The sequence below is a fragment of the Oryctolagus cuniculus genome, chromosome 5, assembly GCF_964237555.1.
Source record: "Oryctolagus cuniculus chromosome 5, mOryCun1.1, whole genome shotgun sequence".
In the NCBI taxonomy this organism is placed as follows: domain Eukaryota; kingdom Metazoa; phylum Chordata; class Mammalia; order Lagomorpha; family Leporidae; genus Oryctolagus; species Oryctolagus cuniculus.
In genome coordinates, this window is record NC_091436.1 from 100,248,849 (window position 1) to 100,273,101 (window position 24,253).

The 24,253-nt window shown below is 40.1% G+C and overlaps 1 protein-coding gene across 50 annotated transcripts in view; it reads right to left on the reverse strand.

Moving 5' to 3' along the window:
- RIMS1 (regulating synaptic membrane exocytosis 1) overlaps positions 1-24,253 on the reverse strand; it is a 537,571-nt gene that overhangs the window by 33,502 nt on the left and 479,816 nt on the right. Inside the window, exon 1 of one of the 50 annotated variants that reach the window (XM_070073892.1) lies at positions 3,927-4,083. The exons of the other annotated variants lie outside the window; for them this stretch is intronic. The gene's annotated coding sequence lies outside the window, so the exon portion shown is untranslated. Of the gene's footprint in view, positions 1-3,926; positions 4,084-24,253 lie in introns of those variants that run through there. 50 annotated transcript variants of the gene reach the window in all.

A 24,253-nucleotide genomic window follows, 5' to 3' on the forward strand; every position in this document is an offset into this window, starting at 1 on the left:
GTTTCTTTCCCAGGACAGGAATCTTCCAACCTGCTCTCCTTCCAACTACATTTGCATCTAACCAGAACTCTCCCCCTCCCCTTCTGTATCAGAAGAGTACCCCCCTCCTCTGTAGACTTCCTAACAGAAGGAACGGAGTTCTCCTCTTTCCTTCTCTATATTATTCTTTTTAATTTTATTCTTTAAACCCTAGAACTCCCCAGCCTTCTCCCTCCACAAGCTGCTTTTAAGTATATACAGGTCCACCTTGTTTCCCTAATTTTTATTTTATTTTATTTGTTTTCCCCCAGAAACCTTTAAGGAATACAAACATTTTGCATTTAATAACAACTTTAGGAACACAGTGATTCTACAAGCACATGTGCATACAGACACACACACACGCATGCTCATACCTTCACTTCTTAGACATATACCACACACTTAAATAGTACTGTTGTAGGCAGTGTGGGATCATAATGAAAAAGAATTTACACCTGGGAGTGGAGGACACTGTTTGATAGCAATTGTTATCAATAGGATCGGAAGTATAAAACATGCCTAAGTGAATAATGAGACAGGGGACCAAATCAGCTTCTCTGCTGGGGTGAGTTAAAGAACTTTCCAGCAAAGAAGAGCAGGTTGAGCTGTATCTTGACAGCTAACTAAAAACGTGCCAATCAGACAAGAAGGGAAAGGGCATTTGAGACTGTGGGACAAAGGTCCCTGAAGTCTCTCCATTATGGAATCCTAATGGTGGTACTTCTGATGCTTATTATCCACTGTCTTGAAATATCTGCACTATGGAGTCCTTCTTGTTTACTTAAAGTGTCCCTTCGAAGTTCATGATAAAGACCACTGGCTTCTTCCCAGTGCCAGTGCTATTCGGATCTCTGGCAATAGTACCATCTATACTGGAGGAAAGCAGGGGAGATTACCAGTACTGTTCCTTGCTCCTTTGAGAATCTTGGAAAAGCAGTGAAAAGTATGGCTAATAGAGGGACATCTATGGCTGTATGTTACTATGTAAATTTCTTCAGCTGTTTAATCATTTTTACTTCATCTTTTAGTTAACTCTTCTTCATTCATTTTGAATGCAGATGTCCACTGCATTCTCTGAGGGAATCCTTAACTCTAACTACATGCACATGATCTTTATGTGGATAACTCCCGTGAAATCTCCAAGGTCAGTAACTTCCTGACATTCAGCACTGATTTCCAATACATTTCCAATTATTTCTACCTAGAAATCCTCCTAGTGCTTTATAGTTTCCTGTACTTTGAAGAGTTCTGATGTGTCAAATTGGGTGCGCCAAAGTCCTCTGTTATTCAATCAAACACAATGTAGATGTCCATGTGGGGGTATTCTGTAGATGAGATCACAGTCCACAGTCTGCTGACTGTAAATCAGGGAAATGATTCGCGCTGATCTGGGCGACCCTGATTCAAGCAGCTGAAAGCCGTTACAAGCAGATTTGGGGCTTCCCTGATGAAGAGACCACTGCACCTGTGGGCTGCAGGTTGGCCAGTACCTTGGGGCTCTAGCCTGCCCCTTCTCCTGGCCTGCATTCTGGCCTGCAGACTTGCTTATCCAGCTCCCACAATCACACAAGCCATTTCTTCTACAGATTTGCTTTTCTGGTTGAGCCCTGATAGAGATTTGCCAACTCAGACTGGCAGTCTACTGATTTCTTTTCTTTTTCTTTGGTAAAGATACTGGGTTTTTTTTTTTTTTTCCACTATCAAAACATGACTTTTACTGCCTTATTTCCTCTACCTATTCCTTCTTCCTTATTTCGCCTCCCCCCATATTGGGATTCTTGTCATTTCATTTGAATTTTTATAGTCATGACCGGTTAACTTTTATACTGAAGGCATACTGGTCTGCAGCTCCAATTTTACTGGCTTCCCTACACTGTAGCATCCCATTTACAGTACTTCCATATTTTATTCCCGTCAATGTTGCCATCTATACTACTCTCTACTACAGCAGAAACAGAAACTCTCTGGTCTGGCCAAGCTAGCTACATCCTGTTCTCTCTTCATGAGATGTCATTTTCTGCCTCCACGCTTTTCCTTAAATTATCTCACCTGGAATGTCTTTTTCCTACCAATCCTTTGACACCACCCCAAAGTATGTTTTCTTAAGTGTCTCTCCTTATAAGCTGCTGTGACCAGCCTAAGTAGAAGTAATATTCTCCTCTAATTACCAATATTGATTATTTCCCTATAAACAAGTCGATAATGCACTATGAACTATTCTGTGAAAACACACATGCATGTCATAGACTTTTAATGAAACGATTCACGTCCATGTAACTTTCCATCTCAATCTACATGCTCTGTACTCAGTACTTTCCTGTCGAATGCTTTTAGGGGAGTGGTAATCAGAAAACGTTTATTGAGTGAGTTGGTGAGAGCATTTTCTGCATGTATATCTTCACAGAACCCAAAGAGCTTTCTATTAATTGGTCAGTCAGGGAAAAAAGATCTGAAAACATGGATGCCACAGTGTTGACCTTATACTAATTCTGAAGTGTGGAGGAGAACAAAGGGAACTTTTCACCTAGATGAAAAAATGCACTTTTTGCAGCTTATAAATAATAAGCACAGATAAGAAGCAGCAGTCCATTTCACTGAGCTGGTTAAGCACGAAGATGGCAGGAAACCAAACAGTTGTTAAGATTCCTTTTAAGACAAATGACTGAAACTAAACTGGGAATTAGGGGAGGGGAAGACATAAATCACAAATGTATTATGGTCATCCTGAGTATATTTATGCCTTCATTCCATGGATAAGCCCTGCTTCTGAAGTTAAATATTAAGTGTTAAACTACCAACTGGGAAATAATTCCACGCAAGTATTGCTAAGAATACAAAATAAAGATATAAACAAAACACAGCACTATGAAGAAAACTTTTTGTAACACCCTTCATATGCAAAAGTGTTCTTACTCAGGTTTTGATTTGGAGTCCTCTTAGGAAGACTCAAGAAAGAAAGTTATGGACAAATATCGGCGCTACAAAACAGATGATATGTTAAGCTTTCGGAGAACAGCACTGTTCTGAAAACAATTATGAGACAATGTCCTTTTCCAGAGGGTTCTGAGAATGGCTTTGGCACAGACGCCAGTGATGACACTAATACATTTCAAATTTCAGCCAAACTGCTTGTGACATCAGCGTATGAGTAAATCAGCAAATGAACGAGGAAACAAATTATCAAATTACATTTCTCCTCATAAATTCTCCAAAAGCACAAAAGTCAATGTATTTCTGAAAATTCACCAAATCCTTAACATACATGTTCTCTTCTGTTCTAAAAAAGCACACTTCTTTGATCTTTACCTAAATATAAAACAGTGAAAGGCAAAATTTTTGAGAGTCTAAATAGAAAATGTGATTTATAATCTCAAGATTCAAAGTAAATATACTTGGAAATTTCCAAAAGAAATGTCCATATAAAGTATTTTCATGTAACTGTTGGTAAAAGGGCTATGTTGCATGCAATACAGTTGACACAATTTTAAATAGAAATAAAATTGTTTTAAGAAAAATGTTACTTTGTGATAACAAAAAGAGGTTAAGTTTTGGCACTAATGAATGAGTATAAGCTCTGCTCAACTTCAAATCCAGCTTTAAAACCCTGCAACTGTAGCTTTAAAGTGAATCATATTCCGATCTTTCAATTTTATAAATGACCTTACAGCTACAGCATCATTTTATAAATACTTCATCTACCACATAAAAATCTTTACATTTTTCTTTCTCATTCAATTCCTGCTAATCTCAAATATAATATGGTCTTTGTTTGAAAACTGTTACATGTCACTGAAAGCTTTAGGCAAATACAGACATTTGGCTTCTGAGTTTAGTTTTATGAAAAAGTTATTAATTAGCAACTCCTGTTAGGACTTAGTAAATACACATATGGAACATCGACTTACCTTGCTTGTCTTGGAAAAAAAAAATGAGAATCAGTATTGTATCGTCCTCACAGAAAAACAACGCCAAAGCAGCTTTGACCTCGTTTGAGTAACTTGTGCTGTCTCTGGATGGAATATCTATCAGAGCTCTCTGTAGTCTTCCTTCTCACTCTGTCTCTTGCTCCCTCCTCCTCTTCCCTCACCTCCTCCTCTTCCCCCCTCTTCCGTCCCTCCTCCCTCTCCCCTAGCCCTTTCTCATACACCCGTTGTATGATTAAATTGCTTCTGTCAAAAGTGTTTTTCTATAATGTAATATATTATAAGCTCATGAAGTACAAAAATCATAGCATATTCAACATGGAGCAGCTCATAAATTTGGAAACTGCTAAATAGCCACAATTTGAAAGCTGCTATGCAATCACAAAATTTTAAACAAACCATATCATGAGGACACATTTCAATCAAATGATGACAAAGTATGTTGCTTACTTACCTAAATATTAGATAGTTTTGACAATTTGTAAGAAATATCCTAGAAGCAAAGCTGAGGACTAATCCATGATTTCTAGAAGACACCTCTTTAAAGGGCAAGAACAAAGTGCCACATCAATTTTGTATATTGCACACATTTGGCCATTTTAATGCCTATCTGATACACTTAAGCTGTCAAAATTGCTACTTTTAAGATGCATTTATTAAACATTTATAGTTTCCACTGCCTTCCCCTAGTCCTTTCCCATGCCTCTCCTGCTGCCAGGAGGTAAGTACCAGGGAAAGGAAAGTGGTAAAGAAAATGTATACTAGTGCCAGTGTTGTGGTGCAATTGCTAAGGTGCTGCCTACAATGCGAGCGACTGTATCAGAGTGGTGGTTTGAGTCCCATCTGCTCCATTTAAAATCAAGCTCCCTACTAATGTGCCTGAGAGACCAGCAGCAGATCCAGGTGCCTGAGCACTTACCACCCACGTGTGAGACTGGGACACAGTTCCTGACTCCTGACCTTGGTCTGGCCAAGACCTGGTTATTGTGGTCATCTGTGGGTGAACCAGCAGATGGAAGAATGTTTTCTGTCTCTCCCTCTCTCTCCGGTTGATGTTGCTTGTTTTTCAAAAGTCCCAACATTTGTTTACCACTTTTTACTTAGCCATGCCCTATGCTCAGTGCTGTACACAAATTTCCATTAATTCTAATCATAATTCTCTGGTTTTGGTATTGCTCTATTTTACAAAGACAGGAACTGAAGCTCTGAGACATACATATTAGTAAGTGGAAAAACTACGATCATCAGCAAAAACAAAAGCAAATTCTAAAGTTCTTCTCCACTAAAACCTATGTAAGCTCTGTTAATTTTTTTCATGACAGCATGTTAAGGGAAGGGGAAAAGTGGCAACAGGATGATTTTATGATAATAGGCATTTCTCCTTATGACTCCTCCTCTTTTCCACACTGGCACTGAGGAACTGGAAAGATTAGACTTCAGATCATTCTGCTTTTTCCTCTTCTTCTTCCAGGGCTGTGTCCACAGCACAAATGGACAAACAGCAGTAAAGTGATCACATTTCCTGCTAAACTTCAGATAATCTTGGTTTATGCCTATGTTTCTGACATATTGTTTATAGTTTCTCCTTTTTATTCTCAAAGATATTCCAGCTTGGATGACAAACTTTATAGTCAATGTATATAGAAAAGGTAGAGCGATACATATTAAACTCAACTTGTCTTAACACAATTACAACTGATTTTTTGGAATCTAACTTAAACATTTTTATTAAAGATTTCTTTATTTATTTGAAAGGACAAGTTACAGAGTGAGAGCAAGAGCGAGAGAGGTCTTCCATCTGCTGGTTCACTCGCCAAATGGCCACAAGAGCCGGAGCAGGATCAATCCAAAACCAGGATCCCAAAACTTCTTCCAGGTCTTCCATGTAGGTGCAGGGGCCCAAGGACTTGGGCCATCTTCCACTGCTTTCCCAGGCCATAGCAGAGAGCTGGATGGGAAGTGGAGCAGCTGGGACTCTGAACCAGTGCCCATAGTTGATGTCAGCACTGCAGGTCGTGGCTTTACCCACTACGCCACAGTGCTGACACCTAAATTACACTTTTATTAAAATTAAAATGGCAACAGATGGAAATTTAAGCAACTAAATGTTTTGCCTATGGGTACTGCAGCAAACAATGACTCTGCCCCTTAGATTGTGTAGTATTATCTAGGTTTATCAGGGGCAGCCATGCCCATGGGGACTGCCATTGAGAGACAACTTGGGCAAAGACAGAAGAACAAGATTGGAAGTCTTTTTGTGGGACCACAATAGAAAATAGAAGACCTAGAGAGAACAGGAAAAAGTACAACATCCTTTCATAATAAAAACCTTAAGTGAATAGGGTATAGAAGGAACATTCCTCAATACAATCAAGGCAATACATGACAAACCCACAGCCAGCATCATATTAAATGAGGTGAGGTTGGAAGCATTTCAAATAAGATCTGGAACCTGACAAGGATGCCCACTTTCAGCACTGCTATTCAATATAGTCCTGGAAGTTTTAGCCAGAGCCATTAGGCCAGAAAAAGAAATCAAAGGGAGATACAAATTGGAAAGAAGGCAGTCAAACTATCCTTATCTGCAGATGACATGATTCTATACATAGGGGATCCAAAAGATAACACTAAGAGACTACTGGTACTCAAAAGAGAATTTGATAAAGTGGCAGGATATAAAATCAACACAGAAAAATCAAAAGCCTTTGTATACACAGACAATGCCATGATTGAGAAATAACTTGTAAGATCAGTCCCATTCACAATAGCTTCAATAAAATGTAAATACCTTGGAATGAATTCAATGAAGGAGTTGAAAGATCTCTACAATAAAAATTACCAAACATTAAAAAATGAAATAGAGAAAGACACAAAAAATGAACAATCTTCCATGTTAGTGGATTAGAAGAATCAATTTCATCAGAATGTCCATAAAACAAAAGCAATTTACAGATTCAATGTAATCCCAATAAAAATACTAATGACATTCTTCTCAGAACTAGAGAAAAAAATGACAAAATATATATGGAAACACAAAGAGATTCTGAATAGATAAGCAATCTTAAACAACAAAAACAAAGCCAGAGCATGATGGTATCACATTTCAAGACATACTACAGGGCAGTTATAATCAAAACAGCCTGGTACAGGCACAAAAATAGGCATGTAGAACAATGGAGCAGAATAGAAACTCCAGGAATCACTCCATGCATCTACAACCAACTGATATTTGACAAAAGAGCTGAAATCAATCCCTAGAGAATGGGCAGTGTCTTTACCAAATGGTGCTGGGAAAACTGGAACTCCATATGCAGAAGTGTGGAACAAGATCCCTACCATACACCTTATACAAAAATCAACTCAAAATAGATCAAGGATCTATGACATGATACCATCAAAGTACTAGAGGAGAACATTGGGGAAATTCTGCAAGACAATGGCATGGGCAAAGACTTCTCAGAAAGGACCCCAGAAGCACATGTAATCAAAGCCAGAATAGTCAATGGGATTATATCAAGCTAAAAAGCTTCTGCACTGCAAAGGAAACACTCAGAAAAGTGAAGAGACAACTGAAAGAATGGGAGAAAACATTTGCAAACTATGAAACTGATAAAGGACTAATATCCAGAATCTATAAAGAGCTCAAGAAGCTCAACAACAAAACAAACAATCCAATAAAGAAATGGACAAAGAACTTGAACAGGCATTTTTCAAAAGAGGAAATTCAAATGGCCAACAGACCCATGAAAAAATGCTCAGGATCACTAGCCATTAGGGAAATGAAAATCAAAACCATAATGAAGTTTCATCTCCCTCCAGTCAGAATGGCTCTCATACAGAAATCAACAAACAATAAATGCTGGTGAGGATATAAGGAAAAAGATACTCTAATCCACTGTTGGTGGGAATGTAAACTAGTACAGCCACTATGGAAGACAGTATGGAGATATCTCAGAAAGCTGAAAATAGATCTACCATGTGATCCAGATATTCCATTCCTGGGAATTTACCCAAGGGAAATGAAAACAGCATATTAGAGTTATCAGTACCCCATGTTTATTGCAGCTCAATTCACAATAGCTAAGATGTGGAAGGAACCAATGTCCATTAACTGAGCTGGATAAAAAATTATGGCATATATACACTATAGAATACTACTCAGAGTTAAAAACAAGAATGAAATCCTTTCTTTTGCAATAAAATGGATGCAACTAGAAACCTTTATACCTAGTGAAATAAGCCAGTCTCAAAAGACAAATACCATATGTTTTCCCTGATCTGTGGTAACTAGTAATTACCAAAAAATAGGAGTGAAACTGACATTTAGCGATTTGTATTGTTTACAGTCCTTGTTCCTTGTTGAGGGACAGTGTTTTTTTCTTAGTATTTGTTGAACTGCTTCCTTAGTGTAGGGTTAATCTTACAAATATAAAATAAATGAAAATAGATCATCATAAAAGTTAAGAGAAGAAGGGCTGGCTCTGTGGTGTAGTGTGTAAAGCCATACCCTGCCATGCTGGCATCCCATATGTGTGCTGGTTCAAGTACTGGCTGTTTCACTCCTGATCCAGCTCCCTGCTAATGTGCCTGGGAAAGCAGTGGAAAATGCCCCAAGTGCTTGAGACTCTGTACCATGTGGAAGATCCAGAAAGAGCTCCTGGTTCTTGGCTTTAGCCTAGCCCAGCCCTGGCCACTGTGGCCAGCTGGGGAGTAAATCAGTGGATGGAAGATTTCTCTGTGTCTCTCTTTCTCTCTCGAACTCTGCCTTTCAAATGAATAAATAACTCTTTAAAACAATTAAGAGAGGTAATGAGAGGAAGGAGGAGGCAGATTGGCTATGTGGGCAGGAGGCATGGTAGAGTGGGTAGTATCACTACATTCCATCTATATATATGAAATACATAAAATTTGTTTACCTTAAAAATTATAGAAATGTATTTTATCACAATTAAAAATTTTAAGGAAAATTTTTAAAAATTGTGTCCACAACACATCTTGCAAATTTTGGAATATCAGGGTAAGTGGAATAACCTCACCGAATTCATGCCACCCCCACCTGTACCCACACTGTTTGGGTATGTTTGCGCAGAGCCCAAACTGCACAAATCTAGATGGAGAGTCTGTGTAGAAGTATAAAGTGCAGCTGCTGGTGGTCCCATATTCCCTTGGTACCCGCTGTTCCCATATGCAAAGATGCTGTCTTATTGTAGGCACCCACACTCTCCATCGAGGGTTCCTTCCAATTGTTGTAATCAGGTAGGTCCATATGGAAATCAAGCAGCCTGATATGTCAGAGACTTAAGGACTTTACAAGTAGTCCTCAGCCAAGGACAAACAGGAGCTCCAGCTACTTCATCCTCAAGGGAAACACTTGAACTCCATTGGGAGTGAACTGCGGCTGCCCACACAGCAACAATCTCCTAAGTAACACACACAAACAACAAAAAAGTCAATTGACTTCCTTTCCCTGTCTTATTTCTGCATTACCCACACTGCTGCTTTCCTGAGCTCGCCTCTCAAATAAAGTTTATCTCTGTTTCAGGGTATTCTTTTAGGGGAACTAAACCAACACAGCTGCCAAACAGAAGCTTACTCAGTAATGTTGAGAGTTCTGTGGTTTTACTACCATTTGGCAAATGAAGCAACTTTATTAATCAAGTGATTAGCATCTTCTAAAGATGAGAGTTCTTGACATAATTTTTAAACAACTAATACTTTATAGGGAGCATCTGAGGAATACAGATAGAGTAGAGCCTCTTTCAGCAATTTATCTCTACAAAATGCTCATTCTTATATGCCTATCCATCTTGACTATTTTTTAGAATGCTTGATATTTTTATTTATTTGATGGGCAGGCATTTGTTGCAGCAGTTAAGTCGCCCCTTAGGTCTACATCCCTTATCACAGTGCCTGGTCTGAGCTCCTGCTACTCTGCTACTCCTGCTACTCTTTATTTTTAAAGATTCATTTATTTATTTTGAAAGTCAGAGATACACAGAGAGAGAAGGAGAGGCAGAGAGAGAGAGAGAGAGTCTGCATCCACTAATTCACTCCCCAATTGGCTGCAATGGCAAGAGCTGCTCCGATCTGAAGCCAGGAGCCAGGAGCTTCTTCCAGGTCTCCCATACGAATGTAGTAGCCCAAGGTCTTGAGCCATCTTCTACTGCTTTCCCAGGCCATAGCAGAGAGCTGGATAGGAAGTGGAGCAGCTGGCACTTGAACTTGCACCCATATGGGATGCCAGCACTGTAGGCAGCAGCTTTACCAGCTACACCTCAGCGCCGGCCCCTCAGCTACTCTGCTTTTGATCCAGCTTCCTACTAGGGTGAATCATGGCGGGGGGGGGGGGAGGGTTTAACATGTGATAGCTCAAGTACTCAGTTCCCTGAAAATCATGAGAGACATGGATTGAGATCCAGGCTCTTAGCCTCATCCTGACCTAGACTTGCTGTTTGTGGGTATTTGTGGCATGAATCAGTGTATGGAAGATCTCTGTCTCCCTGATTTTTAACTAAAAAAAGAAAATAAATAGAAATTACAAATTAATTTATTTGAGAGGAAGAGAGACACACATATGCACATGCACACCAGGGGATGCTTCCAACTGCTGGTTTACTCCCCAAATGTCCACAACGCTCCAGGTGGGGCAAGAAGCTTCTGATGAAGCTGGAGCCGGGAATCAGACTCAAGATACTCTGATGTAAGGTGGGCATCCTAATGAGTGTCTTAATTACCATGCCAAATGCTGGCCCTTCTTTTGACTATTTTAAAAAGCATTACCATATCTCTATCAGCAGAGAAATCTATCTCAGGGATACATATCCTTGTCATTATACAGGCAGAAACCTTGTCAAATGGGGCACGGAGCTATTAAAATAGTGAGTGTGACAAAGTTAAATACAGGCAAAAAATCAGATGAAATGATAAATTATGCCACTGGCAATATTAGGGTGGTAGAACAGGAGGCCAAAAGAGTTACATTCTTATTGCTGGGAGTAGAGGAGAGGTCTGCACCTGTGGCCAGGCTTGAAGAGACAGAGGAAAGGACTAGAGTGGATGAGTTGACACCAGCAGGCTGTTGTAAGGGTAGGTTCCGTGAAGCTACAGAGGAAGGCTGCCCATGCCAAGTTTTAGAATGTGTGTGATGTCCACAGATAAGGAAGCTGTGGGGGGAGGCTGCTCTCTCCTTCCCCTCTCCTCACATCAAACACTGAATCAGATAACTTTTTAAAATCTACTGAAGGAAGCCTGCTGTGGTTTGAGAAGAAGCTTGGTCACGACCCAAAAATCCTCTTAACTAGTCTGTTAGTGTAGGTAATGTATGTATTCAAGCAAACTGTGTTCATTACAACAATTAGGAAGAAAACACAAATATGTGGTCAAAGAAACAGTACAAATGAGTCCCAGCATAAAAGCAACTGATCAGGAATCCTCTCTACCTTTATTTTGTGCATCTCAGATAGTGCTTCGTGAGAGCACGTTTTAAAGAGGAGCCATTGCAATGAAACAACACACTCACCAAATCCTTGGGAGGAGAAGACAGTTACTAACTCAAGTCTTTATATTTCAACTGCAAATATTTCTCTGCATCCTCATTCACTTCCTTCTACCTCCTCTTAACTTCCCCCTTCTCCAGTCCCATCCTCCAAAACAAACAGGAAGAGCTTTAAATCTGCTGATCAGATGACCCCTTAGCTTTGGTCAGAATCCTTCTATGGTCCCCCACTGAAAGCCAACTTCAATGCATTGCTCATGTGGCCTTACTGGGACCTGGCCCTTACTTCTCCAGAATGTTGTACTGTTCTCTCCCTTCCTGCTTATTGGCTACTGTTCTGACCTTCTTTTACCTGTTAAAAGTACTATCAGCTTCCACATCACAGTCCTGGTCCACATTTCTTTTTGTCTGAGGTCCTCTTCTTCCCCTTTGCCCCACATTCATGTCCAGCTCACTCTGCCTCCTGGTCCTATTGTAAACCTCACTGCCACTAGTCTAGGTGGTCTGCTTGTTGGTCTTGTCCCTACATTTATATATACACACACACACACACACACACACACATATATATATATATATAATTATAGGTTATAATTAACCTATAATTAATAGGTTGAGGTGACCACCCTATGTCTACTGTTTAGTTTCACTGTAGGACTATGAAGGCAAGGAAAGTGTTGTCTTGCTTACCACTATATTCTCCAAGCCCAGGTAATGCTTGGAGAATATCAGATTTCAATAAACACATTTTGAAGGAATGAATGAGCAGGCACTTGATACAAGGTCTTCTGGCCCCAGATTCTATACTGTTTGTATTATATCTGCTACATAAAAATGAAACAGGCAATTTGAACTAATGGAAAAAATGGTACACATATAGATGAATAAGGAACTGGCCAGAAATCAAACTTTCAAGACATAACTTTGGCAAGAATTGTATCTATGCATTTTTAAGTCATTCAAAATGAATGGATGAATTAAATATTTTTATCATGCAGTTGTTTTATCTGATGTACGTGTATACAAAACAATTGGGTATAAAATCAGTTTCAAATAAGCAGAATATATTTATGAAGTTTGTTTTTTATAAACTTTTATATATTATTGTATTAGAAAGGGAGAAAGTAAAAGTGAGAGACAGGGAGTGAGAATCACTCTTCCATCTGCTTATTCTCCCCCCAGGCCTGCAGCTACCAGGGCTAAGTGGGACCAAAGCCAGGATTCCATAACTCCATCCAGATTTCCCACACAGGGAAAGTACCTGCTACCTCCCAAGGTGAGCATTAGTGGGAAGCTGGATGGGAAGCAGAGCAAGGATTTCAACTCAGGGTTTCTGATATGGGATGTAGACATCCAAAGTGATGTTTTACTGCTGAGCCAAACACCTGCTATGTAGTTTGCTTTTTAAAATGACTATTTTGCTGTCATTTCCCCTCTCATTATACATGTGCATACATTGTAGTGCCTAACTTTATATTTATAATATTGTTTGTTCATTTTTATTGACATTTATTTATTTAGCATGCTAACTTTGCCAAAATGAATAAAATCCATACTTGTCCCCATTCGAAATTAAACCATACCAGCAAGTGGTTTTCTGTCAATGAAAAGCATTCCAAGAACTCAGAAGGGAAACAGTTTCTATAATACTGATTAGCAAAAGAACCAGGAAAGTATATTTTTTTTTTTCATTTTTCATTGGGGATGAATAAGTTTGATAAAGTGTGAAACACAGATTGCCTTGTCCAGTCCAAAAGGTTGAATCAAATATATTATTCTGTGTTTTCAGATGGTAACACTACAGATGATCATTTCTAGGTCTAAACTCAAAATGTTTTGTGTTTAGTTCCACCTAAGCTATCTCCTGCTATCAGAAAACCAAAATGAAGGTTTATTTCATTTAAATTTTCAAAGACTAGACAGGCTGGATAGGACTTTCGTGTTTGATTTAAGATCTTTAGTTTATGATTTCAGTCTTTTTTCCCAGCTCCTCTCTGCTTCATGCGTCTTCTATTGCTGATCAGCACTTCCTCTTTGGGTGAGGTATCTTAAATAAAAATGACAGAATTCATACCAATTGATTCAAACATGAGACTCTACAAAACCTAATTCCATTGTGGTAAGTAAAATCCACTCCGCCTCCCCCCCCACCACACACAGATATTCACATCCTAATGTCTATACCCTATGAATATGAATGCTACATTATACAACAAGGGGGAGGTGTGTTGGTTGATTGCAGATGGAATTAAGTGTGCTAATAAGCTGACTTTAGCCATAAGATCATTATGAATTGTTCTCCGTGTGTGTAGGGGATGGGGGGGGGGGTTCAGTAATTCAAGGGTCCTCAAAAGATGGAGAGAAGTTGCAGAATCAGAGTGTTGTGATGGATTTATTCAGACTTTCTTGGTTTTGAGGACTGGAGTACTCTGCAAACCAAGGAATGTGGATGGCCCCAGATACTAGGAGAGCAAGAAAATGGATTTTCCCCTAGAACCTTTGGAAGGCACAACAGCCCTGCCAAAACTTTGCTGCACTTCGCACTTCTGAAAGATGAAATTATGAGAGTAAGTGTTGATTGTTTCAAGCCACTAAGTTTCTGCCAATTTATTATAGCAGTGATTAGTAAGAAACTAATACACTGTCTCTTTTTGAATTACCCAACCTGCTAACAGTTCACAAAAGTGGGGCCGGCACTGTGGCTCACTTGGTTAATCCTCTGCCTGCAGCACCAGCATTCCATATGGGTGCTGGGTTCTAGTCCCGGCTGCTCCTCTTCCAGTTCAGCTCTCTGCTATGGCCCGGGAAGGCAGTGGAGGATGGCCTAAGTGCTTGGGCCCTGCACCCGCATGGGAGACCAGGAGGAAGCACCTGGCTCCTGGCTTTGGACTGGCATAGCACGCCGGCTGTGGCGGCCATTTGGGGGGTGAACCAATGGAAGGAAGACCTTTCTCTCTGTCTCTCTCTAACTCTGCCTGTCAAATTAAAAAAAAAAAGTTCACGAAAGTACCGCCCTGAAACTCTCTTTAATTCATAAGAAGACCTCATAATCCAAATCCTGGGAATATTAAAACATGTTTGAAAAGAAGTTTGGAAAAATTATCATTTAAATGGAAGATTTCTAAGCCTAGAAAACATCTCTACTATAAACATTATTATGTTCACACTTAGTCAGATATTTATTAAGTACCAAAGAACTATACACAAAAATACATACTACTTTTATCCATATTTTGTTTATATACATACACTACATACATATGTGTATATATAAATGTATGAGTGTGTGTGTAAACACACATGTAAAACACGTACATATACATATTTCTGTCTTTTATTGAGACTGTACACAAATCTATTTTTAAATCCAAACACAATCACTGATAAGATTTATGATAGGCTGATAAGATTTATGATAGGCTGTTTAACTTCCCTCTTACGCAAAGTGGAAATTGCTCAGTTTGCTGAGATGAATGGATACTGCATACACAAAGTGCCCAGGACAGGATACGACACCTAAAAGGCCAGTAGCTATTACACTAATACAATTAGTTAGTGTTTATAAACTTACATTAAATGGCACTGTCCTACAAATCCTCTGCATTTTCTTTCAAATAAGGATTCTGACTAATTTTCACATAAACTTGAAGCAATTGCTAATAAGACTAAATTTTAGATAAACCTGGTCAGAAGGTAGGTGAAAAAATGTATTACAAATGAACCCGACACAAATGGATCTTGAAATTTGCCCTGGATGTGATTACTGAGAGGGTATGTATGATCCTAGATGTTACCTGTGACTTTTCAGGACATGGTGAGGTGGAGGCCAGGTGTTGGAGCCCTGCTTGGTAACTAAAGCAGACCCAATGAGCCTGTGCTTGAGAATTTGGGAGGCTAAGAAATGTAAATCCAATGCTGAATTAAACTGACTTGTAAATTGTTCTGTTTTAGCCCAGGCACTGCAATTTGTTAAATTTGCAATTTGATAAATTTTATGCAATTTGTATCAGAAAATTTTGAAAACTACCGTACAGTAAGTCTCTGTGTAAAGGTTTATATATTTAAAAGAACATAAAATGCTTCTAGAAAGCTGGGTGAAACAAAAGTTTTAACTTTTTCAAACAGGGCTCATGGTAAAAAGTGGTTTTAAAACATAGTAACATGTATTTGAAACCTAAAATTGGGAAGTACTTTGTGATTTATGTACTGTGTTATTTCTGTCTCAGGAACCTCGAAGGAAAATTCTTGTCAAACAGACAGGGAATTTTAGCTATTTTACATTTAATGAAAAGAAATGTGCTATAATACTAATTGCTATGTTCTAGGGAGGTTTTGGTGACTCTATGAGTGCTAAATGTTAATTTAATGACCTTTGCAATTTATGCTACAGTCTGGCATATTCAGTATTAAGGAGGGCCATTGTGCTATTTGGGAAGACCTGTAGGAAAACGGTGAATTGTTTTCTAGTGGTGTTACATAAAGAGGAGACTGAAGTTTAGAGAACACAGGTCTGTTGGTGGTGATAATGACAATCAGGCAGCTTCTTTCAGTGTGAAGATGCCCTCTCTGGGCCGGCGCCATGGCTTAATTAGCTACTCCTCCGCCTGCGGCGCTGGCACCCCAGGTACTAGTCCTGGTTGCTCCTCTTCCAGTCCAGCTCTCTGCTGTGGCTCGGGAATGCAATGGAGGATGGCCCAAGTGCTTGGGTCCCTGCACCCGCATGGGAGACCAGGAGGAAGCACCTGGCTCCTGGCTTCTGATCGGTGCAGCACTGGCTGTAGTGGCCATTAGGGGAGTGAACCAAGGAAGGAAGACCTTTCTCTCTCTGTCTCTCTCTCTCACTGTCCATAACTCTACCTGTCAAAAAAAAAAAAAAAAATGTCCTCTCTGATCAAATAGTCATGCCTGAGGCTCAGTTATGATCTAGGGCAATCAGTGTGTTGAGGATCACCCATCAATAGATTTAGGGAGCACTTATGCAGTTAACTGAAGTCTGATGTGCCAGAGATCATTGCACCCCTCAAATCCCCATGCACATCCCTTCCCTTCTCTCCATCATGATGCAAAAGGTATCTAGTTTCTCTCCTCTTGTGTGTGATACCTCTTGCCTTTTCAAAGCCCAGCCTCTACTGAGTATGCCACCCCCCAACCTTTTTTTAAGGTTTATTTACTTATTTGAAATGCAGAGTTAGGGAAAAAGAGGGAGATGGGGGAAGAGATCTTCCATCTGCTGATTAACTCTCCAAAAAGCCACAACAGCTGGGGTTGGGATGGGCCAAAGCCAGGAGCCAGGAGTTTCTTGTGGGTCTCCCATGTGGGTAGCAGGGGTACAAGCACTTGAGCCACCTTCTGCTGCTTTCTCAGGCCATTAGCAGGGAGGTGGATCAGAAGCCAAGTAGCCAAGACTCAAACCAATACCCACATGGGATTCTAGCATTGCAGGCAGTGGCTTAACCCACTGTACCACAACGCCAGACCCTCTCTTTATATTTTCATCTTTTTTTAAAAGATTTATTTATTTTTAGTCAGAGTTACACAGAGAGAGGAGAGGGAGAGAGAGAGAGAGAGAGAGAGAGATCTTCCATCCGATGGTTCACTCCTCAATTGGCCGCAGTGGCAGGAGCTGCACCGATCTGAAGCCAGGAGCCAGGAGCTTCTTCCAGGTCTCCCGTGCAGGTGCAGGGGCTCAAGGACTTGGGCCATCTTCTACTGCTTTCCCAAGCCATAGCAGAGAGATGGATTGGAAGAGGAGCAGCCAGTACGAGAACTGGCACTCAGATGGGATGCCGGCGCTTCAGGCCAGGGTGTTAACCTGCTGCACCACAGCACCGCCCCTACATTTTCATCTTAAAATATTCATTTCAAGTATCCTTGGAGCTTAGTGATTTGGAGTTAAAGTAGTTATTCATTATTCATTCTGTAGTAAGGAAATGTTTAAGTTCTGTGGATACATCTTGGAGATCAACTGACTGGACATAGAATGTTAGGATGGGGGCTGGCATTGTGGCATAGCAGGATAAACCACTGCTTGTGATCTCACATGGGTGCCAGTTCGAGTCTTGGCTGCTATACTTCTGATTCAGCTCCTGCTAACGTGCCTGGGAAAGCAGTAGAGGATGGCCCAAGTGCTTGGACTCCTATACCCACCTGGGAGAACTGGAAGAAGCTCCGGGCTCCTGGCTTCAGTCTGGTCCAGCCCCAGCTGTTACAGCCATTCTGAGAGTGAACCTGTAGATGGAAGAGCTCTCTTTCTTTGTCTTTCCCTTTCTCTCTCTCTCCAACTCTACCTTAAAAAAAATGGGTGGCCGGCGCTGTGGCACAGAGGGTTAAAGCCCTGGCCTGAAGTGCTGGCATCCCATATGGGCGCCAGTTCTAGTCCTGGCTGCTCCTCTTCCGATCCAGCTCTCTGCTGTGGTCTGGGAAAGCAGTGGAGGATGGCCTGGGTCCTTGGGCCCCTGTACCCACATGAGAGACTGGGAGGAGGTGCCTGGCTCCTGGCTTCGGATCAGCACAGCTCCAACCATTGCAGCCATCCGGGGAGTGAACCAGCGGATGGAAGACACCTCTCTCTCTCTCTCTCTCTCTCTCTCTCTCTGCCTCTCCTCTCTCTGTAGCTCTTTCAAATAAATAAAATAAATCTTTAAAAAAATTTTCAAAAATGAAGGTTAGGTTATCCTTGGGGTATCACAGGACAGCTGTGTATACTGGGCTGGGACCATCTTTCAGCTTTTGTGGAGGAATAATACATTAATAATATCCATTCTCCTTTATATTTTTGAGATGTCTAGACTGAAGAAGTGTCTAGTACATCTTAACCTAATTTGGGGATCAACATCAGGAGTCACTGTGTGTATTACAGTAATTCCTATGGTGTTTTATAAGCCAATCCAATGTTATTCTTATTTTGACTCAATTTTTATTTGCTGAGGAGGGAAGGAAGGAAAGATGGATTGACAAGGTAGATACAGAGATAGAGCTGGAAGGAAACTATAAACAGAGAGGACAGATTCATTTAACCACAGCAAAGAACTACTGGGAAACTGAATATGGAGAATGTGTATATGTATTAAATTGTCATGCAGTCTAGGAGGTGAATATACCTAGTGTCTCCTGATGCAGCAGTCTTGAATCTGAGAACAAAACTGCTACAGCATTTATCCGTGTGAAAAATGAATTCCTTATTATAGTGGTGTTTTCAGCCATCTTTGTTTACACAAGGCTCTTGCATATAAAGGAAAAAAGAAAGAATCAAGGGCTAATAATTGAATTAAGGAGTTTTTCAAGCCCAGGCATTTTATATTGCCATTTTTTCTGGGTTATTTTTGCTTTAGTAATTTAGAGTGTGAATAAATATGAGTATATTTCATTGTTTTAAAACTTAAGTCATATAACTAACACCAAGTAAATCCTTTATGATAAACTAAGTTTTAAACAGGGTTATGCTAAATTGTAATACTTAAGAGATTTGTGTGTAAGTGCTAGGCATAAGTGTAAACTTTCACACAACATAAAATCTATTGTAAATTGGCTAGAAAATAATTATATGTCCCTTTACTCCTATATTTGCATTTTGTCAGAAGTTAGAACTATTCTATAAAAAATGGAAACAAAACTTTAGTTGAGCATATAAAATGGAAGTCTTCACCCTTCTTTCCATACTGTATTATCTTTCTTATCAGTTGGTGGCACTTGGAGTGAGTAATTACAACATATAATAATAGTTTTGTCACTCCATTTTGGCTATCCAGTTCTATGGATTTTCCTCACATTTAATTTCTGAATATGTTACTGGGCAGATAAGAATGAATTCAAGATGTGTTTTATGTATTTGAAAGGCAGAGGGATGGGGGAGAGAAAGAGAAAGAGAAACAGAGAGAGAGAGAGAGAGAGAGAAATCTTTCATCCACTGTCTCATTTCCCAAATGGCTGCAATGGCCAGGTCTAGGCCAGGCTGTAGCTGGGACCCAGGAACTCCATTCTGGCCTCCCAGCAGAGTGGCAGGGGCCCAAGTATCTGGAACATCTTTGGCTCCCTCAGGTGCATTAGCAGGGAACTGGAACAGAAGCAGAGCAGACTGCACTTGAACTGGCATCCTGGTGTGGGATGCTGGCTTTGCAAGTGGGGATTTACCCCGCTGAGCCATGACACCAGCAAGAATGGATTTTAAGGGAGACAGAGAGGGAGCAAGTGTAAATATTGGCATCCAGGTTCTATACATATAATAGCAACAGTTTGTGGCTCAACTTATATAAAAGGTTCAAGGAACTAACAAGGCTGCCAATTATATTGGGATGTGGCTATATGCTTTAGAGAGTACAAATACCAGGTGAATAAAACTAAATATACTAATCACAATTTTTATTTTCTAAATAGCGAAAGAATCCTAGGAAAATTTTAATGTCAAATTCCCTTAGATAAAACAATCAGGGGCTGCTGTTTGGATTATTGGTTAGGATACTGGGTAAGATGCCTGCATCCAATTTTGAAGTGCTTGGGTTCACCCTGTCTCTGTTTCCCAATTCTAGCTTCTTGAAATGCAGATTCTGGAAGGCAGTAGGTGATGTCAAGGGGATGCGCCTTTGGCTCCTTAATTTGGCCAAGTGCAGGTTCAGCCACTGCAGGCACTGTGGGAATGAACCAGCAGAGCGGAGCTCTCCTCTCTGTCTCTAATAATAACAATGACAACCATAATAAAACAACTAATAGAAACTCTCTCACTCTTATTTCAGGCATGGAAAGCCAAGACACTCTGGAAAAAAAAAATGACCTAAATGAAAGATCTCTGCGAGTGAGATCCCAGTGGAAAGAGCAGGTCATCAATGAAGGAGGTACCTTTCTCTGAAGGGAGGAGAGAACTTCCACTTTGACCATGGCCTTGTCTAAATATGATCAGAGTCGGTGAACTCAGGGGGCTTCCATAGCCTTGGCAACTCATGACAAGAGCCTAGGGTGATTACTGATGACATAAACAAAAGTGTCAATTTGTTAAGTCAACAACAGGAGTCATTGTGCACTTACTCCTCATGTAGGATCTCTGTCCTTAATATGCTGTACATTGTGATTTAATGCTATAACTAGTACTCAAACAGTATTTTTCACTTTGTGTTTCTATGTGGGTGCAAACTGTTGAAATCTTTACTTAATATATGCTAACCTGGTCTTCTGTATATAAAGAGAATCAAAAATGAATCTTGATGTGAATGGAAGGGGAGAGGGAGCAGGAAAGGGGAGAGTTGTGGGTGGGAGGGACGTTATGGGGGGGAAGCCATTGTAATCCATAAGCTGTACTTTGGAAATTTATATTAATTAAATAAAAATTAAAAAAAAGAAACTCTCTCACTCTTAAAAACTGAGAATGGGGGGCCTGTGCTGTGGCATAGTGGACTAAACCTCTGCCTGTAGTGCTGCCATTCCATATAGGTGCTGGTTTGTGTCCCGGCTGCTCCTCTTTTGATCCAGTTCTCTGTTATGGCCTGGGAAATCAGTGGAAGATGGTCCAAGTCCTTGGGCCCCTTCATCTGCATGGGAAACCCAGAAGAAGCTCTTGGCTCCTGGCTTCATACTGGTCTAGCACCAGCTGTTGTGGTCATTTGGGGAGTGAACCAGTGGATGGAAGACCTTTCTCTCTGTCTGTCTCTCTCCCTGTAACTCTACCTCTAAAATAAATAAAAAAATTTTAAAAAGGAAAACCCTGAGAATGGGGTATGGAGTGTCTAAATATCAAATATAAGTAATGTCCAATGTGTGACTGTGTAACGCATTTTACTTTTCTGTTAAGGAAGTGTTATGTAATCAATACAATTATTTTAACCACACCAAATATTTCAGAGTCCTGGACCTAGTTGGGGCTGGCGCTGTGGCACAGAGGATAAATCCGATGCCTGCCATGCCAGCATACCATATGGACATCATTCGAATCTCAGCTGCTCCACTTCCAATCCAGCTCTCTGCTATGGCCTGGAAAAGCAGTGGAACCAGTGGATGGAAAACCTCTCTCTCTCTGCCTCTCTTCCTCTGTGTCACTCTTTCAAATGAATAAATAAATCTTTTTAAAAAATGGACCTAGTATCAGAAATAAATTTAATGGAATTGAGTACTAGCTTAAAATCTGTCACCAAAATTTTCCTTGGTGAGAAAACTGCTGATCATCAGTTACTTAAATAAACTGAATCTACACTTAACTAAGGTTGCCTTAGTTTCCTCCTTAATAGGAAAACTGATAATTGAACATATCATCTGAGGTCTATTTGAAATATTAAATGTCATATTGATAAAACAACTGGCAACAGTGAATGCTACATAAACACATATTTTTGTTATTTGTAGAAGAAATTACTGAGCAGCAGGTTGAGAGACAACAAAATATTGTGTGACTGTATCCCAATCACCTCTCTTTAATCCCTCTGTTGCCAATGGGATCTTCATCATAGTCCATTAAAATCTTGAGTTCTGAACATGAGCGATCTTTTTTTTTTTTTTTTTTTGCTATAAAAAGTGAAACATGGCTGATTCATGAAGTCTGCATGAATTGGGACTGAGGACGCTGGACCACAGGAATCAAAAGGCCAGGGAAATCTAAAACTGCTGGAAGAACAGGAATCTTGGGGCTAGTTTTGGAATCTGACGGGCTTTGAAACTGGGATAACAAGGTTCCCAGATTACATTGACAGTGCACAGATTTTTATAGTAACATTAAGAAACCAACAGTATTTTCAGACTCTTAGAAAAAATTAAATCTTGAATGCTTGAATTATTTATAGTGAAAAGTTTTAAAGTCATGTGTGTGACAGCCTATTAGTAGTTTGTCCCTTTCCATTCTCCAGAGTGGCTGCAAGGACAAGATTATGTTTCCCAGGCTCCATCTAGGCATGGCCATGTGATTCAGTGTCGGTATTAGACTATTAACTAGAACAAGGCTTTTGGATCAGACACAGCTTCTCCATTCTCGCATTTATCTTTCTTTCATAACTGAAAATGCCTAAGATGTATGGAGCCCGGTACCCGAACCACAGCCTAGAGGAAGAGCTGCCGACCCCGAGTGCCTGTCTCAAACTGTTAGCTGAACAACACTTGGAATCGTATTGAATTCGAGCCAGTTTATCAAGCTGCTGGGGTGGCACACAGTGTAAGGGTCGTGGAGGCAGACGCTGTAACTTCTTGCGACACGTCTGATGGCACACTTCACTCAGTGCACAGACTGAGCAATGCCCGACAGCTGTGTTCCCATTTCACCTCTGCCCTTGGGTTGTGCTTGTGGAAAAGACGAGTCACTTAACCTCTCTCTGTTTCAGCTTCTTGAAAGGCAAAACAGGACTAACAAAGTGAGGCACATCATTGAATAAGCAAACACAGCGGTGTGTTTTATCCTAGCCTTAGAGTGTAAAATTACGTGAATGCGCATTTTGTTAAGTATCACTTATAAATTTGGAAAATGAAGTCCAAATTAAATATTTCCCAGTTTGTAAATTTCTGTAGATATGACAAAATACTGACTATTGACATATTTTGGATATTTCTAGGTATTTATATGCTTAACCAGCTTATAACAGAAACTGAAACATACTTAGGCCATGGCATAGTGGTTAAGGACTGATGCTCTGGGAACAGAGAGAAATAATTCAGGTCCTCTCTGCCACATACTATGTGATCTTGGTCAAGTGACAACTTTCAGTTGTTTTTCTCCTGAAAAATCTAGAGATTTTTCAGTCAAGGTCTCTTGCAGCAACCTTGCATTGTTGCCGAAAGGGGTAAATGTGATAATAGACTCCAAGTTCTTTACATAGGATCCATCAGATGATTTGGGCTGAAAAAGTATTAGCCATTCTTACTAGCTGTTAGCCACCTGAGGGAAAACCTGTGGAGTGAATGACATAAATGCTTCGCATTACATAAACATTACTGCCAGTGGTACCGGAACAAACACAATAGCCACTTAAGTTCAGTGAGAAAAACTGCTGGTTTCAGTTACTACTGATCTAAAGTTTTAATGGTTGGGTGTGGGGAGTGGGAGGTGAAGCTTAACACAGAAATAATGGCTGGCATTTTATTTTTTTCAGTATCTTGGGGGAAGTGAGTAGGATACAACTAAGAATTACTTAGAAAATCCTATATGCTGTTGATAATAGATTCTTTTAAAAATTAGAATTTCAGGTGCTATGTTTGTGAACCTTGAAATAACTGGCTTCCTTCAAAATTGTATTTAATTATTGTGATTATATTCTCAGTTGGTGGGAAAAAAATGTTGAGTGAAATAAACCGGACCCAGAAAGACAAATGCCACACATTCTCCCTTACATGTGGGAACTAAAATTGAAAAACTGAGCACATAACAGTGATTACTAGACCCTGAGAGGGGAGAGAAGGAGAAAGGAGTTTAAATTAAAAACAAACAAACAAACAGGGGAGGGGATGGTGCTGTGGCCTGTAGTGCTGGCATCCCATATTGGCAAGTACAAGTCCCAGCTGCTCCACTTCCAATCCAGCTACCCGCTAATGTGCCTGAGAAAGCAGCAGAGGATGGCCCAAGCCCTTGGGCTCCTGCACCTATGTGAGAGACCCAAAGAAGCTCCTGGCTCCTGGCTTTGGATTGTCTCAGCTCCAGCCACTGTGGCCATTTGGGGAATGAACCAGTGGATGGAAGACCTGTCTTTCTCCATCTCTATTTCTTTCTGTAACTCTTTCAAATAAATAAAATAAATCTTTCCAAAAAAAAAAAAAATTAGAGGAAGACTGGTATAGTTAATGAATTGTGACAAAGATGCTAATATGAAATGTTAATAGGGGAAATAGGGTGGGGGATATATGTGACCTCTTT